This window comes from Battus philenor, unplaced genomic scaffold, assembly GCF_028537555.1.
Source record: "Battus philenor isolate CCGP_79_NKW_IND1 unplaced genomic scaffold, ilBatPhil1.0.hap1 SCAF_20, whole genome shotgun sequence".
Lineage (NCBI taxonomy): Eukaryota > Metazoa > Arthropoda > Insecta > Lepidoptera > Papilionidae > Battus > Battus philenor.
The window spans coordinates 3,380,847-3,401,207 of NW_027181683.1; the positions used below are offsets into that span (position 1 = coordinate 3,380,847).

General features: G+C 34.7%; 1 protein-coding gene across 1 annotated transcript in view; it reads right to left on the minus strand.

Annotated features, from left to right (window-relative positions):
• LOC137923121 (ankyrin repeat domain-containing protein 50) overlaps positions 1-20,361 on the minus strand; it is a 121,697-nt gene that overhangs the window by 82,380 nt on the left and 18,956 nt on the right. The window lies entirely within an intron of this gene.

Sequence of the window (20,361 nt, forward strand, 5' to 3'; positions counted from 1 at the left end):
GTACTTAGTTCATTAGTTAGAACAATTTATTCCCCAGCTTAATCATTTTGAAAGAGATTTTTATATCGTTATAGGATTTTTCGGAGTTTATATTTCATGTTTTTTTTTTTAATTTCAAAAGCTGTGACGATGGCTGGAGCACATCGCTCGTGCAACCGATGACCGTTGGAGCAGAAAGGTTCTCGAATTGAGACCACAAGCTGATACACGCGGCATCGGTAGGCATCTCAACTAAGTTTACCGAAGATATAGTCAAGATCCGCGAAATCGCTGGACGCGGTAAGCGTAAGTCATCGTGACAATCTTTAGGCGAGGCATATGCCTTACAGTGATCCCCAAACGGCTGGAAAGAAGGAGAAAAAGCTATAAACAGTTGAATGTATAGCTCACGTGTCAGCGAAAAATTTTAGAGCTGTAAAAGCTCCTAACCATTTTTAGTAGTAAATTCGGGATTTTTTTTTAACATAAAATCCATTTCACATTTAGTTGTCATTTTAATTGCAACCTAATCCTAAAATTAAAAAGGTATATCTCTTTTATAGATACCCTGGTATGAATAGAAGCATCATAGTAGGCCGGCAGCGGATCCCTAGAGAGTCGGCTACTAAAAATAAAGAGGCCTATATAACGACAGTATCGATTCTCGGAACAATAGACGGTGAAAACATCTCTATGGACGGATGGGTAGACGCGCTTTTACGTAAATGACACAAGACTACAGTGTCCGAAGGCACTCTTTAATAACCACTGTACTACGTAATTAACTTTCAAGGTGTTAAATCGTAAAATAATATTACTCCACATCAATGAAATTAACTACAAGTAATTGCGGTTCGTCCTTTAAATAATAATGTCAATAAAAAATATCCGCATTAAAACACGATAAACTATTTACCAATAAAATACGTAACATTTCATTACTTTTATCAAAGTGCAGTAAGCTATAAACTTTATCTCCTAATATAAAGCCAATTGTCGCCTTCGCTTCGTGTCATAAAATTTCTGGAACTTACTCCGACTAAAAGAAATGTAGAGCGAAACGTAAAACTAATACCCGGCATTTGAATTGCATTTGGTTTCCAATCTATAAAAATGCATTGCCAGTTAAACTTGTATAACACAATATTATGCATGCTACCACATTCACTCTCGTCTAGAGCAGTGCTCCGCAACCTTTTCTCATGAACGGCACACTAAAATCTTTCCTAGAATTTTGCAGCACATCGAAAACTAAATTCTGAACCTGACGTGTCACTGTGTCTCAAATACCAAATATGTATATAATAATAATGAAAAATTGTAAAATTTTAATTTATTAATTTTTACCGCGGCAGACTTGTATCCGATCAACCTCACATCAGATTGCCACGGCACACCGGTTGTATAGCGCTAGTCCAGAGACATGATCGTCTCCTTAGATCTAAAATTTAAATTGCTTCAATATTCTTTAAAACCTAATGTATAAACATCTACTTATTACTATTGAGCAGAATCAGACACTTAGCAGCACTTAGCACAACCATCGCAACTGAGAATTCTCGACAAAAATCAAAGATTGAAATGTCAATAATTTTAGGTACCTTTCTTTCCTTGATAAAAGTTTTAATTCTACAGATTTTATATCATGAATAAATAATGTCTACCTTTTGATTTTTACAGCATCATCTTCGTAATCTAGAGCTTTTTGTAGTAACTAACCTAAAAGCCTCGCTCGGAAGTCTCAGTCTGAACCATTATATGGAAATCAAGCTTTTGGATCATTTAGGCAAATGTTCCAAGAAGTGACTGTGACCCCAAAACAGTATCTCCGCTTGCTTGAAACTCCTTTAGGATTCCAATTCTAGAGTACCCGAAATTGCCAAAGTTTGTCGCGATCGGTTGCTGTTATAGGATATCGTGTCGACAGAAGACGTTACATTGTACCAAAGGTAATGCACCAGTCCTATTTAGTTTATTGCATTAGGTGAAGACTTAAACATTATCATCATCGTCATTGTTTAACCGTGGGACGTCCACAGCTGGACATAGGTCTCACCCACTGATATCCAATAGGGCCTGTTAAAAGCGGCTTAAATCCAGCGTGATCCATCCGAAAACTTCAATAAGGACGACAGAACCAGGGCCCATTAGACATCCGTTCTACGCACTGTATTTCCGGACATACTTATTTAATATTATTATTTGCAATATTATCACATTTATCAGAAAAACAAAATTAGTAACTAGATTCAATACTTTTACTTTAGGACGTGTTTTCACTATGACATATTACCTAATCTATACGGGGTTGCCACATAAAAACGATAGAACTTTTTTTTTAAATACGTTCAAGTGCTAGATTGATTCGCCACGTCGACAAAGTTTTCTTTCATTTCGCGCTAATCTCTGTGTGTTTTGGGGCTTGAGGTACAAATGAGCGCTGAATCACGCTCAGGCTGTTTCACGGCGGGACGAATTGCCCGCGCACTGCATCCATGATTACGTTCAGACCTCAAAATGAAAATTACGTTGCATATTAACAACTAAATCTGAATTTCCTTCAAAGAAACGCAAGGAAATGTCGAATTCTTAATTTCTTTTAAAAAAAACATCATGTTTTTTGGTAATTTTGAACAGCTACTAAAATATGAAAATTACTAGTGTTATCGGGATACAAAAATTTGGTTCTTCTTCACGTAAAACACAAAGTGTGCTAGTCCAAGAAATAGTGTGTTTAATCTGAAAGGCTCTGGTCAAATCGCGACATTAAGATTTTGTTACAGGACGTAGGCATTTGAAATAAAGCACTGATAGAGTTTGATGAAGGGCAAATTACGCTAATACTTTCTGATAAAGTACGACGTAAAATTTAATGGATCAGCCTGACCTGGATATCCAGATAGTGAATATGCCGCAGTGCTACGCCAAGTGACCACAGCATAAAACATTTATGACAAAGATAAAATTTATAAAATTCATTTATTCAACATCGGAACTTTTAACAGAACTCTCATTGATCGTCAACTTATTATCTATTTTTTTAACCCATTTTAATTTTGGCTCTACTCTGCTTCACAAGATGTTATAGTTACGGAGAAGAAGCAGGAAGAAACTCTACAACAACACATTCACAGTTTAACCAAAAATATTTATACATATACACTTTATCACGTATAGCCTAAATGAAATCAAAATAATCAAGCGACATTACTGCCAAAGATTCTTGTCATTTCAAAATTCGTTTAATGAATAATAAGCCTTACCCGTCATTTTAATTTTTATATGCGTTTGAAGAATTTAGTAAATGGTAGTCCAATTGTTTTGCAAATTTTATTAAAAAATCTGATTACGTTTTATTGCAAATGAATTAGACTTTTTGCAATCGATACAGACAGTTTTTCACGGTGCCTTATAAATACACTATGGACGTCCCCTATTTTTTATATTTAATATAATTATTGTCAACGTAGAAATTATTATCACAAGTATATTGTGAGGCTACTGTAAGAATATTGATATCTTTAAACCGCTTTCTCAAGGAGATTCACGGCACGCTTAAATAACTCGGAAAACGATAGTTGAAAACTTACAACAGAGAAACCAAAAATAAAAATCAACACCACCCTTGCGCTTTATCAACATGAATCGTTGATAAAATGCAAGGCGTAGAACGCGAAGTGACCCACATTACCAGTATTGCTCCGGATATTGATCCCCTCGACGAAACTAAAGCAAACAAATCACGTACATTACATTAGCTTTATCAAGTTTCAAGGGACCAATAAAGCTAATGAAGCCGGCAAAAAGTCGACACAAATCGGCCCGCATCTCACCCGCCGGTTCGCTTCGTCAGTGGAATACTCACAAACTATAAAGTAAATATTTCACTTTCAGCAAATTAACGATAAAACTTACACGACGCCCGCTTCCTGCTTTGAGAGGAAGTGTATTTTTAAAACACGGATTTCAAAAGAATCGACGGCATGTTGACGTATCTTTATAACTAAAAGTGTGTTAAATTTAAACTTTTTCACTAAATTACATTATTGCACATCATATACCGAAATAGCTAATTGAAGATTACAAACCACTACATCATGAAAATAAATATTAAAACCTAAACATGATATGGCAGTCTTCAAGACAATTGTTATTAGGCTATTTCTTACAGAAATAATAGTCAGAAGAAACGTTTTAAAAATTCAAATTTCTGCCTGTTATAAATAATTTGTTTACTGTCTACTACTACTCTCCCTGTAGATTTTCTACTACTATAAGTTATTAGCATGTATCGTTCCATACAAAATATTCATTGCCATACTTTAGAGTGATCACTTCATACAGTGTTTGAAAACATATATAAGAGTTTTAGAACTTTTTTGCTCCAAAAAAAAAACTATACATTCATCACTATAAAGCTTTTACACGTATAACCAATCATGTATGACGTTGATACATACACGATACGAAGCAAATATTCCACTAATATCTGATGTATTAAAATTTATTTATATGAGTTTGGAGCAAAGACCTCTTCGTAAAAAGATCGATGATTGGTTCACGAATAAAAGAGCAAAACTTTGTGTTTTTTGCTTATTGGAAAGCACTGGTTGGTTCTGGAGAAATTAAGGAACACACTTAATACTTTGGACTGGTTAGTTAAATCCTACATAACACTGTTAGTGTAATTTGACAAGAACTATCTCCTCTATGCAGGGCAATCGAACTAGGTACAAGCGTACCGTCAAAGAAGCCAATAACATTGTGCTACTATCGTGATGTTGAAAACATGGCGCAACACACGTTCAAAAGTGTACAGCTTGTATCACCCTCTGGTGAAGAACGCCAATTCGCTATCAAATTACATAATACAAAGGTGCAGAAAGTGACGCCATGATAATCACAGTAAAAAGTAATTTTGCAGAAGGTGACTGCGGAAAGAGTGAGAACATTAGAACTCCTCATACGTATCCGAAGAACTAGACGTCGGAGGTAAAGCGCATACTCCTTCAACCAACATAAAGTTGATTTGGAGGCTAATTTAGCGGAGATCCGTTGCGTTTAGTTTGTGACCACTTTGTAATGATAAGAGAAAAGTTAAGTTCTGCCTACGTATGTCGAGGCACACGGGTATAACTGTAAAAAACGATACTATACTCAATATACCTTATATATCACTATATAACAGCGCACGCCTCAACTACTTATATTGAAACTGTCTCTTCGACATTAATGCCCGCTTTTGTAAGTGGGATCCCATTACTACTTTTTCTCTATTTCTCACAATCACTTTCTTTTTTAATTCTAATTTGTATCGCTAGTGTTTTGTTTACAATATTTTTTTATTTTTTTTTTGCCGCTATATGATATGGATCTTTCTTCTCCCAGCTAGAAGTCAAGACAGCGTCTTATCATTATTTACAATTTTTCTTATGGGTAAATACTGCTAAACTTTATACCGACCACTTAACTACGTAAATTTAATTATAGCTAAAATAACAGGCCATTTGATTACGATCAGATTAAAGCATGCATGTTTACATAATGAAAATGTATTTATGATACTATATGTTGTAACCAGGCGAAGCTGTACTCTGGTACTAATTGTCAGTTAACAAGTGTCCCGACAGCCAACCAAATTCGACAACAGCCTCAATTTGCGCACGTAATCAACACCGTAACGGGTGTCATAGTGATTAACGACGTACTGTAACGCCGTTGAACTCGACAGCCTCGCGCGGTTCAGATCGCTTTCAGACACGAAGATCGACTCATCGCACGCTCGCAGATTTGCCGACACGTTGTATAACAAATGAACATTTGTGTAAAGGGTGCAGCTTTGCTAATTGGATTGGATATTGTTCTTCTTTTTTTATTGTAACCGATTGTTATGTAATTATGATTATACACACCTGTTATGTGAAGTAAAAGCACTTTACCTTCTATCAAATGACACCTTTATTCCATTGACTTTTATTACTTTACACATTCCTTCAAATGTGTCAGATGATGGTCTTTCGCTGCCCGTATCCAGCGACTTCTCGTTTAAGTAGTCTGTCCACATAATAGAGGAACTGTCCACACCATGTCGAGAACCTTTCGACCCCAACGGCTGACGTAAGCGATGTTACGTAGTCACAGCGGAAAAAACTCGCTTAGAGACAAGACTTCCCTGAGGCCTTCTACCCTAAGATACTCCTTTCTAACAATCATCCACTCCGGCCACTGTTCTGAGGTCAATGGTTCACGAGGTCTTGTCTATCTTTTACGGTCTTATTTCCAAGACTTTCCTTCTCTATTTATCATAACCGATGTCAAGGATATTTCCGCCCTACTGCCACCCAGTTTTGCAAATTTTGTAACCTTTGATAATTCATCGACGAAATTATATATTTGGCACCAAACACACGAATACACATTTCGTTATAGAATATCTTCTTTTCTAATTCAATTCCTTATAGAAATGCCAAGCACAGCTCTCTCTCCATCATCAGCTGCGACTTGATCTTTAGAAAAACCCTACAATTTGAGTGCATAACTACCCCGCCGGAAGTCCACACCATATATAAAATTTAAGAACAATAGACAGACTATATAAATCGAGGACAATCAAGCTGGAATAGACTACCATAGTTTTAATGTCAATAATTCTGTGGGAACAATACCGTGTTGAAAATAATCAACTTGATCACGTCTTACAGTGTAAACACGTTGGGTGCACTTGGACACGTACTAAGTCCTGATACGTGTGCTATGGAAAAGCCCATGGGATATCCCTAGTAGTCATTTGAAAAGATTGCTTCGACTCGATTCTTGCGACTAAACATCAATGATAATTATTTTAATTTGTTAAAACATAATAAGATAATTGCTTTAGTGTTAAATCACTTTGAACTTAAACCTTTATGATTTTAAAAAATATTGAGAAAATGCTTCACGTATTTCTTTTATTAAATGACCAGTATTGAATAAATAAATATATTCAAATTTAACATAATTATATTAGTATTCAAATATAAATTATATCAAGTATTTGCTAAAATTTAACCACAACGTTTAGTTTATAGTGAGGAACTATTTTATTGATCTCTTATTTTTATATATAGAAGTTCAGATTACGTTAATTTCTATATACAGTCTACTACTTAGTATTTCATGACATAAACATTTCAACTATTGATTACTTCAAAACTTAAACAAAGCTAATTTAGTTTCAATATATTCAATAAAACGGTATTATAAGTTTCGCTCGGTCATCGGTACAAAGCTCACATAATAAGTATTCCTCGTAATTATTCCGCCCACAGTGTTATTTGAATAGAATTATGGCAGCGGCATAAACGTCGACGAAAAAACTATCCAGTATGTAAATCTGTGGCAATTCTAAGGGCTCGCGAAGACGGACTTCCTTGTTAAATATTCATAGGGTTAATGAACACGGTCTCAAATGGTGACCCGACGACGCAATTAATTCGGCGTCGAGTCCCTTTGCAATTGCTTACGCTTCGGGTACGTTTTCATTTCCCTTTATTTTTCCTACCTTTGTCTATTGTGAAGAAGACTTTGCTAATATTTACATACAGTCCTTCCTTCCTGTCAACTATGACGGTGACAATAAAAATTACATACATGTGAATAAGGAAATCTGTAGACGAACAAAAATAAATGACCACTACCAGCGGATTGGTAAGGTGATGTGGCAGGGATCAGAACAGATGGCTCCTGGTGTCTTCAAGTTCTGGAGTAGAGATCGTGGACCGGCAAGCACAGCGTATGATGTCCGCCCATAAGATGACCATGTCAACGATAAAGACGTTGGACATAGACCACTTTCAATGAGTCACATTGAAAATCTGTGGGGGAGGTAAATGTCCAGCAATAAAAATCCTAGGGCTAAAATAATGATAAAAATGGCTCAGGTCTCTCTTCCCCAATTTCCATTTTGAGGTGTTACTTCGCTACTTTACATATGATACATTTCTTTCAACTTAAATATCATAAAATATGAACATTATTATTTTTATTTACACACTAGAAAATATATACGTAATTTCATAATAATAAACAAAAATGTAGAAATCGGAAAGACAACCATAGTATGGAAACAGCAGACGTACCTTTTAACAAACATACGTAAACATACATATGTACATAGCATACATACTTATAATAAATACTAAAACACATATCACGGTATATTATATTACTACATAAGATACCGTATACCAAAAGTATATTCTAAATATTGACAATCAATTAAAATTATTTGATGTGTTTCATCATCGGTAAATCATCTACCAGATGAATAATTAATTTAATATAAAATTATACGCGTCATTGTGTTAATAACTGATGCGCTGGTAGCGGTAGAGTCATTTGCACCTGGCCACGGCTCCAGCGATTACGTAAACAATGCAGGTTATGCACATAAGGTCAGTGTACACAGTTACTTGACTGCGTACTTTATATAACTAGAGAATATTCAATTAAAAATATCAAAATGTATTTGTTTATATATAAAACGGCACTTAAATAAAAACATGTTTATTTTCTAATTCTAAACTTCGGAAGTCATTATTTATGTTTTTACGTATATATTACTTATTTATCAAGAATAGAAACGTAACTTAAAACATTCTCGATCGACTCTTAAAGTGAACTGGCGTCGCCCAAGGAACACATTACAATGCTAACAAATACAGAATGATTGGTTATAAGTATAAAAGCTCTAAAGAGGCAAACTTATAGCTCATTTATACACAAAAAGCTTTTTGTTTACACCAAGTAGCAATCACTCTGTATAAAGATAACATAGACTTACATTAAATTATTAATTCTATACAATTGCTTGAGGCCAATAACTTCTGGCAGTAGAGTTTGAATCTGAAGAGAGTAAACAATAATTAATTTTAATATATAGCAATCTGAATAATAAGAAACCACTTTGCTTACTACGAGTATATCATCATTATGGTATATTTCTGGAACCATCGACTTTTATATACATTAATTTATGATATACATTTTGATTTTTACACCTATAACCAATCAACCTGTACAATGAAACGTTCGAGATTCAAAAACGTAATATAACGTAATATCTTAAGAATTGTGAAAGCGAAAAAATACTAATTACATTTATCTACACATTATATTACACCATTATGGTACAATTTTAATACGTAATAAAATTCTAAAATATTTATAAGTATTATATATAAAGAATTATATATAAAATTATCTTATGCCTTAACTCTGAAACAAAGCGACATCGTTTGTGTATATACAAGGTAACAAACGACTTACGTATATATATTACTGACAAAGTTTGGCAGATAGCAACTTATGTTGAAAGTTCTGCGATAGCGCTATGTTCTACTAAAACTTCTAAACATCTAATGAGCGAAGTCTCTGTGCAAAGTATAGGTAAAAGCAAGGTAAATGGATGAGATTTAATTATTCAACTCGTGAAAGAACGACGCCTACAGTAAATATTATATAATACAAGTTTTTTATGATATTAAAGTGGACGGCAATAGGGACGACTAAGTGATCCTGTAAACCGCATTGTTAAAAACCGAAAAATCTAGACACTGTTACGACGTTATATACGTAATTATACCACTAGTTTTTAACAAAAGTATTCTTTAAGATATTACTCTAAAATTCCGAAACAAAAAAATTGATTACTAAAATTTAAAAAAATACTTTGATTTACTTTGAAAATAGTGTAAGATTTAAGTTATTAAATGGTTAGAAAGGACTTGTCCCGACCACTGCCACTTAAGACGTGCAATTCTTCGAACTGTATCGGTGACCTAGGTTCTTCCACGGATCCCAATTCTGATTCGATCTCGCAACACAACTGCGAACATAGCCCTATCCGTTAGCCAATCGTATGCGACGTCTGAGATCCGTCATTGGTTATGTGTCTCTGTCGGGAATTCTTAGCACCCCATTTTCATCAAGATGAATTGATTGTAAAAAAAAATCCAATTAGTAGGAACGAGTATACTGCAGTAGTCGGGTTCACCGAGCCCCAACCTTCATTACGAAGGATCGATGTAAACAAGTACGTTATATCTGCTCTAGACAAAAACCAGACATTTGATGTCTGACAGATAATGCAATCCGTCTCGCGATTAGCTTTGTTTATTTTTGAGTCTTTTACATATTATTATAACAATATTTTTTCTCATTTATATCCGAAACATTACATTCTTTAGCGTATAGCAACATTTACTTACTTTTTACACTATTCACATATATTGTTACAGTATTTCATCAATATCATCGTGTCACCCGATAGACAGTCACTGCAAGGCATAGGCTTCCCCAAAGATCGCCATGATCCCACGTCCTGTATTATTACAGTAGTTGTAGAGCTATGATTCACTTTAATCTAGAACTAAATTCTTCCTCGTTTATGGCCAAATATTTCACCACGCAGGCCGTTCGATTGTGGAATGATTTACCGCTGAATATAAGACGTGCTAACATGCTAATATGTATTTTTTGTACACGTAAACTACCCTTTATTAGTACTTTTACCTTTTCCATGCTATGTTGTCTGTAAGAGATAGCCTTGTGTGATAAGACCGCTCATTGTACTTTTTGTATGTTATTGTAAAAGTTATTAAATGTATCTTAACGTGTACAATAAAGAATATTAAATAAATAAAAAATATATATATTGTTAGCACAATTGTGTAATAGATATTGCAGTGGCGTCAACTGACACTATCACGGCGCGGTTCCGGTATTGCTTGAGATTAAGACAAGTGCTAACTTAAACTAAATTATTTATCAATTTAACTTATTGATTCTTCACCTAATAATGTTTTAATTGAGATCCTCTCATTATTGTCACCGGTAGCTTACTTAGATCAGCTTGGCTGGAGGTGAACCAGTCACCTCGAGGCACTCGAACTCCTCGGTATAGATATGCGATAAATCAGTTATCTAAAACATGAGATGACAATTTAGTTAGAGCTTGTTAAAGTTGATTTAAATCCGGTTACGTTTTTTTACATGCGGTCACATTAAAAATTCGTCAAATGTTTTAAGAACATATTTTCGTAAAATTTTAATTTTTTGTCGAGGGCCATTAAATTCGAAATATGAATATCTGACATCACGTAATGTTACAGAGCTCATATTTTGGTCCTAATAATTTTTGTTCATACAAATTGTGTACACCATATACTGGATATTACTATAGTAAACTATACACGAAGCTTCAAATTCAGCAACGAAGGATTCTGATAGCTTGATTCCCTTGAGACTTGGCTGCAATACGTTACCAATAATTGAGACCAGATGCAATACTGGCATGCTTCTAAACTACTAATCCAATGATTTAAAGTTTTAAAACCCAAAAACAAAACTTAAGAAAGACCCGACCAATTCGAAATGTTCCTTTTTTTCATAATAGTTGCCATCATCATTTAAACCGACCATCCTCTTTACTTTTTTTTTCTGTATCTTATTAGACTACGTACTCTACCTCTGTTCCAATGTATTCATAACCTTATTTTGTATTTTGCCGCAATCTGATCTGCGAATCTCACTGCTACTGCCCCTACGGTACAGGTCTTGCCTAGTGTGGGGAGCGACTCATGTTGGCACACATAGATTATTATAACTGTAATTTTAATTTTATAATACGGTTTATAAATAAATAAATAAATAAATAAATAACTTTTCCATTAGGAACGATTGGTAGTACAAGCTATCTGCATCCAACCTCTTCCAACGTCCTTCACACGGTGATATTTTAAACGGTATTTTCGTTAAAGCACTAGTTTGCTTTAAAAAATAAAGATAACATTTTCTATTTTATATAAACCACCGAATAAACAAATCACGTAAAAAAAGCAAAACAAGCAGTACATTGGGCATGTAATTAGATTAGTTTTGTAGTGTACAGAAAAAATCTATATTAGTAAATAATATTTGTTTATTAAGACAGAATAGATCACCCTGTAACAGGTTTTATTATTTTATCTATTATGTTGCGGCAGCCAATAACTAGTCTATCGGGGAAGATATAGAAGATAATATATCACGACTAGACACAGGTCTCTACCATAGATTTTCAATATGACCGGCAGCATCCAACACCTTCCGACGACCTTAATTACATATAGCGAGTAAATATCACAAGGACAGAAATTAAGGATTTAAGTAGAATAGAAAACAGGATTTAAGATATGGCATAAAGTGAAAATGGTTTAAGAGCAGAGCACAAAATTGATATATATTAGAAAAAAAATCGGGAGATATTTGGTGTTTACACCAGTGAGATCGATACAATAAAAAAGTTACATATTGTCTTTTGAAGCAATATATTAACCGTTCTATTATACAAAAAAGGAATATGAATGCAAAAATTTGTCATTAATTCTCATATATTATGTTCAAATGTACAGCCAGTTCGATAACAAACAATGGGCAAAGCCGTGGTACGTCGTCTAGTCGAATTCGCCAGCGGCGCGCATTTATCGATTGGCATAACACAGGATCGGGACAGACGCCGCCATGTCAATGAACCCTCAATCATTCACTGGAAGCCTTAAAATTAAATGCTAGTGGGGACCGTCTGGCCCCTCCGCTCCGCCCTTGCACAGATGTTATACTGGAAGAGACTTCGCATATAAATTACTCTAATATATCAGACTATTTAAAATATCTTTTACTCTTGTCTAGTATATGTACACATATCATGATAACAAGTTGGTAAACCTTTAATAAGGCATACCCTTATGAATAAGTACGCATTGATTAAGGTATAAAATATCAACACAGTTCTATACTGAATAAAATAAAAAATAATAATTAAAATAAAACCACGTGCTTATTTTTGAGACGAAAAAATGTTTTGTTTGAATCAATAATTAATTTTAATATGTATCGATCCAAATTTTGAAAACGCTTATTTAACAACTTACGTTTTTAATTATTTCTGAAACCATTGATTTTGGATATAGTGTACCGTTCATTAATCGACAGCAAATGGATTATTCATTCACCAATTTAAAGCTTTTACACCTATAGCCCAAAATAGCCTAAACGGTGATGACCAATACACATCTCTAGGTGTCATTGTAGCACATAAAATAATAAATACAAGTAAAGCTTAACTAGCCTCATATTTTCATTAATACTTATTCTACTACCAAAGGTTAAGTCGAAATAATTTTTTTTTAACTTTCATTTCTAACAATACGAACATATTTTTATTATTAGTGTGAGAGAGTGAAATGCGTAGTAGGGGACACCGTATCCGATATAATGCTTAATTAGTCGTGTTTAAGCCAACAGTCCAGCGCACGTGTCGTACGAAGGGGTGCATGTGCGTGTTACCCTGCACAAGCTGCATAATCGCTTAAGTAATTTTTTTGTTTCGCCAAATTTAAAAAAAAACGAACAGATAAAACGGGTTTAAAAATTATATTCGTTTATTATTAAACAAATAAAACATGTCGTTGATTGTTCCGAGGCATTGCGTGAAATCATTTTTTGTACAGACAATTGTATAAAGACTAGCTACTATATAATTTAAATCGCTAATTTTTTTTATTTCCATAAACATATTTATTTCATGTCCGAGAGGCACATCTTTTTTAGTCATACTTATCGTAAGTGAATTTTTGACTATAAAATATATTTACAATCTGTGATCAAGTTAAAATATATCTACAGATGCATACACTTTAGATTTGTCTAGAATTGATTCATTAAATTCCTAGTGAACTCGAATGTTAGTTATTTAATGCGAATCATTACGTCATAGCTGACACTTCCAGATAAACGGTAATAGAAGCAGAAGAGAGCTTATGATCATATCACATTCCTCAATAACAGCAAGTTTGTTTCTATACATGCCGACATGTCGAGCGGTATGATCGCCTGGTAATAAGAGATATGTTCTACCTGTGATAAAGTGAAGTAAGAAATGTAAGAGACGAATATACTATATTTCCTTCTTGGTTCTCCTCTAACTTTAGGATACAAAATACGGAACTCGCTCAGTCCTGTTTACGTAACTTAGCTCGTTGGCTCCCTCGAGAAGTCCGACTAGGCCGTTACATCATATGCAATATTACCGCGGATTGGAAGCTGTCAAGCAGTTAAATCGCTTAGGTGGGCGCTTCATAGACCTGACACAAGGGCCTCCGAGTCAAAGTCTTCTCAAAATGGGTACTGCGCTTGTTTTGCATTACGACTAAAGGACACCTAACAAGGTAAACCTCGACGTAGTCGATTGCTATGGCCTGGCTAACATTACTAGTTCTACGAAGAATGGCAAAAGGAACTCCAGCAAGGAGTAGGATAATCGGCGGTAAAGAGTTAGAAACGACCAAAGATACTCGTCTACAAAATAGCATATACCACACTACCACTAACATACAATAAACTTCAGGGAAGTAGTAGAAAAATTTTAATCTTTACGACGCCACTTACACAGTAATTCAATTATGCTTGCTTATTGCTCTGGGATTCATTGAAAATATAATATCTCTAACAAAAACATTAGTTGATATATTTACACAATATAAAGATGATTCGTCCAAACATCCTGAACTAGTTGTGTTGTAATCAAATAATCTGAAAAAGACCTCTAGAATAAAACAATAGTGACATAAAAAGACCTTCAGTCTAGAATGTAGAACGTTTCTAAACAAAAACTAACAATAAATAAACAGCTTCCCACTCGGAACGAGTCACGAGCCGCTCATAAAAATATGTGACATAACAATATAGTCACATATTCCTTTTTTCTGCCTTTTATTTTGGTAAATTGCCATTAAGCCTTTGCCAAATTTGTTCCAATATTTTTAATATATAATATGATAAAGACAATAACACTACCATCCTCCACTGTTTGGGATAGGCCTTACCCAAAACATCGCCACGATGACCGGTTCTAAGCCGTCTACGTAGAGTGACTTTCCGCAACCTTGACTACGTAATAAATAATGTACCTAGCCACCTAAGAGTAATAAGATGATGGCAGGAAGGCGATGAAAGCAAGAAGAAATGAAAGAACAAAATGAAAGATACTGTGAAGGAAAAAAGGTAAGAATAAAAGAAATTGAGAAGTATGAAAGTGAGTGAAGAATAAAGATAAAATTTTGAAAAACTTATTTGTAAACAAAGACCCTGATCCCAACGAATTAGGGGTACGAGAGGCCTCCAATAGCGGGGCCATAAAAAAACTTGACTACGTCGTCGGTCCATCTAGTGGATGTTAAGTATGGTATAATATGTACACACAATTGTTTGTGACACGAAATGATGTCTTTAAAAATAGCATCACAGAATTCGAATCCAACGCTGGTGTTATTATATGAAATAATACGTACCCTTCCCAGCGGATGTTGGCGACTGAGTACAGGAAATGAAAAAGTCAACTCCCGTATTCAAATTTTAAATAGAAATAAATTTATTGATCTATCGAAAAAGACAAAGTAGAAAGCAATATAGATATTTCTCTGTTCTTTTTATACATAAGAGTTTTGATACAATGATTAATAAAAGTCAGATAACGTAATTTCAGATACTAAATTATTATATTCCCTGAAAGATTGGTGTCGAAAAAAATATTTGGGATTTTGGTATCTGATTCATAGAATGTAAAACATAAATTTAGAGTTATTTGTTGGTCACTAAGGTAAGTGTTGTAAAAATTTTACATGCACTTTTGAAAAATGAGACCCAAAGTGAGGAACCAAGCTATGTACAATGATGGGCCCCATGAACCTATTCAGAGTTAACTTAATTATCTTCTTTTATAATTGTTATTGTTTAAAGGTTTCTTGCAAGAGAACGACTCGTTATGTATCATGAGTCACTAAACGGCGGACGCTCCATGATCTAGTCACTCTATTAAGCGCTCGGCGGCGTACCAATCTGGTAACATAGTAGTTTGTAGCAACCCCAGCCGTGACTCCCCTGGGAACTCCCGAGCTTCTGAGAACCTGCAAATCCCATTTGGATAGCAGTGAGTGCCCGATATAAAATCAACTAAGCCGTAGTGCACAAATAATGCTCTGTTAAAGGCCGTAGCAAGTGAAATTTATGATTAGATAAACACCATATTATATGTCAAGGTGGCAAACGCAAAGGCGAAGTAACACACGATCGAGTTTCGACACCCTGTGTAACACTATATTGTAATGGACATGGCGTATCGATTACCATCAGACGAACGCCTCGGTCATCTAGTTACTCCATATAAAAAGAGCATTCTAATAAATAGATCTAGTTATTTAACCAAAACATGTATGTTCTGTAGACCGTATATTCAAGAGGTTAGTTATTAGCGTACGTATCCAAACTTATGTGTTTTAGATAGAAGATAACGGAATTAATGGATTGACGACATGTGAATCATGTCTTTAGATGATCTCAGAATGTGTTACACAACGAAAGTAAATAAATATAACGTAACAGAATATAGCGAGGCGCCAGGCCTTCTTTATTTAAAAAAAAAAAAAAAAAACTACAAGTTTCTCTGCGAAATTTGGCTCATGGTGGCTTTAACAAGTAAGGCCAGTGTTCGTAAAGGCAGAACGAGAGGTAATGGGGTGCTGGTATAACTTTCTGCGAATAAGTAAGTAAAATTGCAGACAGAGTCTACGGAGAGGGAGATTGAAGGAACATTAGAGTTTCTTATTTGCATCCGAAAACCTGGACATTAACAACTTCCTGATGTTATAACACCAGGTTCTTCAAACACCATCACAATGTGTGACGGTGGATCGGGACAATCCCCTTCATGTATGTACTGATCCCATGTTAACGCGAGCTGATTCTGCGCGGATTTTATTAAAACTACAGTAGTATGCGAAAGCGTTCATGTACTTTTAACAAAAGATGTCAAAGACCGTTTTTAGTCAGTCAGAGTCTAGCACAACCCTTTCATTTCTCATATAACGGAAAGGTATCTCAAGGATTTCCCCACGAGACAAAAAAGGTTAGAACTTGTCAAATACTTCAAACTTTAATAAATTATAACACATCACATATGGATGAATCACTATTAGTAATACTTATACTTCTAATGTTTATTAGTCTAACACAAGTATTTACTTAAAACTAGTGTTTTCTTTCCAAGATTCCCTGGACTCTTTTAAATCAATTTAGTCTTATTCCGCTTTGTGTATTATTTTTCATGGATTATTGTTCTTTAATGATTGTTTTACTTTTTTCCACTTATTTCTGTTATTTTCTATCATTCTTCGTACGATCTATCTTTCCTCTTCTTTAATTCTACAATTTTCTATCATTCATTTCCTACTTATTTCCGTTCATTATTCGCCTCGTTCCTCAAACATCACAGATCCATGGATATATTATCAGCCCACGTCGTAGAAGATCTTATGACATTTTTCTCTATGGTCCCTCTCTAAGTGTTATTCTTATGTCGATTTAGATGCACTAGCAATAGTATCAAATGTGGTTCGAACCTAATCTAATAGGTAGTAATTCATGTGTCGGTAATGATTTTTTTATGTTTATTCAAGTGTCTCTTTTAGTACTTCTTTTAAGGACAAGAATTTATTGTGTTTTACATCTTCGTTACTTGTAAACAAGAACACCGAGTGACTACACTTTGTGTAAGAAAGAAACTATTAAACTTGAACTACGTGTTAGTAACGATACGTAAAACAATGGAAGCTTTTGAAGGAAACTTTAAGGTTATTCATCCGGTGTGGCGTGTTAAGTGACAGCAAAGGGGCCAAGCGGCGTTCGCATGAAGCCGGCCTGAATTGATGCCCTAAGGGAACTAGCGTAGCTGCCCCAGATCACTGTTTAAAGAGCTCCGTTCTGGATGACCGACTTTCTCGAGGGTATATTCATTTTTAACCACTCGGTAGGGGCGTTGCAAGAAACAATTCCGGGTTTATGTTTGACCGACACACAAAGTCGTTTCTTCAGATGCAATCTACGCTAATAGACTAAAATTCCCTGTACAAAAAAACGATGTACCTCTGAGTATGCGTTTTGTTGTAACAGTTGAATAACAAAACCCAACGCCGTTAATTAATAACATTCTAGCAATCAACGGCATCTAAAAAACTTGCACGACTAATGCAGGTGAACGATTCATGACTATATTATATTTTGTAAAGGTTGCAACTATTAATCATAGTTGCAAATGATTTCACAGATAGGCTAGTTTTTTATTTTAGTCAATATCCTCTTTCAAATTCAATAACCTTAAAAAATGTATTAATGAACCAAAAATAAGTTTATCTTATTCTGATTACAATTCAATTTTATTTCCTTTCAAAGGAGTCAGTTAATTTGCGCTATATGACGATACCTAATGGTTCAAGCATGGGTACATCGTTCACGCAACCGATAGCCGTTGGGAATGGAAGGTTCTCGAGTGGCGACCACGAGCTGGTAGACGGTGCGCGGGTAGCCCCCCCCCCCCCTCTAGGTGGACCAACGACGTAGTTAAGGTCGTGAGAAGTTATTGAATGCGGGCAGCGTAGGACCCGTCAGTGGCAACCATTGGGCAATTTCTTGTAGTGGACATCCATCAGCTGAACATAAGATGAAGAATAGTTCCAAGGGGAAATGGAGAGGAAACACGTGGATTTCACTCTAAATGGTTCAAAAGACAAAGAAGTGCCTAAGAAATCAGAGCAGCAGATTTTGTTATGTGGCAAGACTCAAATGGATTAGGCCGCAATTGCTAGAAAATAAGATTTCAGGTGCAACCGCCTATTACAAAAGAACAAGGAGAAGGCCGTGAATGCGATGAAGGGATGATGTCATTAAGGTGGCGACCTTTACTGTTCAAAACAGGCAAATGGAGAGATGTTGGAGGTTTACACTAAATTAAACGAGGAAGGCCGAAAAGAAAATAATAATTTTAATTGATTCCTTTTGTTTTATTTTTTTTGTCCCAAATTAAGCGTGCTGTCGTCATTTACGGAGTTATTGCTTATAGGCGCAAAGGCTTTGTAGGAATGCGCAATAACCAATACATTTTCTTCTCATTCATTTAAAGCATTTACACCTGTAGTCAATCACTGTATATAATTATAAATGTACTTAACTCTAATAATTATTAATGATTTTTGTATTTATACATTACGCAATGATCATTATAAAATAAATAAAATAGCAATAGTAGAAAGAGAATTCAATAAACGAAAGATATTTTTGTGTTCGCGCAACTAAAGCTAACTAACGCTATAATTAAAACCACGTGCACACGGATGAGAATTGGGTAAAGGAAATATTTATATTTGCCATATCTGGCTGTGTTTACACGACACGCGTACAACGCACTATCGGGACATCGCCCGTTACAAGTACGTAGCTCAGATTAACATCGCTATAAATAGGATGTTATATTCAAAGAGACACATATCTTATTTTTAAGCTAACGTGAATTTACACGGCTACTTATAATGTTCTATCCGTTCAACCTACCAGAACTCCTCAAGTACGGTCTGTAGCACTTGGGCAACGACTTCAAAAAAAAAATCCTAAATTCAATGTATAATTGGGTAAAATATAAATTTTAGTTATAAGAAAAATAGTAAACAATAATAAAACGCTGTCGTAACCTCGCAGCTGGGCCCGTATCAAATAGCGGCAATCGCTCTCCCAACGCAAACATTCATTAAACGCGAAAAAAATATATAAATTGTAAATGAAACACCCTAGGGGTAAAAAATTACAATAAATAAAAAAAACTCATACTATTCGTCATAATACCTAAGAATAATATAATTTAATGTAGATAAAGATAGGTTTTTTTTTTAATGTTTAAATAAAGCATCTGGCTAGGCATCGCTTAGGGTGTCTATCTCAGCCGACAACTGTTTTGCGCGCTATGTGACCTACCCATTAACCAATCTGTTAGCCTTTATTAATATAAACCTTTTACACGTAAAACCAATCAATCTGTATAAGCTATACGTCTCTGTGTTATTTTAGTTTTAAAGGTATATTTATAACTGCTTAACACTAATTGTCTGATCAAGTTAATTATTATAGAGGAATGTAGAAATAAAGAAAATCAAGAAATAAAAATCTAAACCTGTGGTAAGTGTTCTAGTGGAAAGTCGACAAAAGCGAGGAAATAAATCTGTGAAGAATTAAAGACAAATAAATAAATGACGTTTAGAAGAAAAAATTATAAGAACGCGAATAATAAAAATTTTAAAAAAATATTTATAGTAAAAATATGTGCATAAGGGGAAGTACGAGAGACCTCCACAAACGGGGGCAATATAAAAAAGACGTCCACTATTGAAGCGTGTAAAAAGTGTAAATGTATCTATAAATAGTCCGACATAAGAATAGCAATAATTAATTACAAGCAGAATGCATGTCTATACACATGAAACA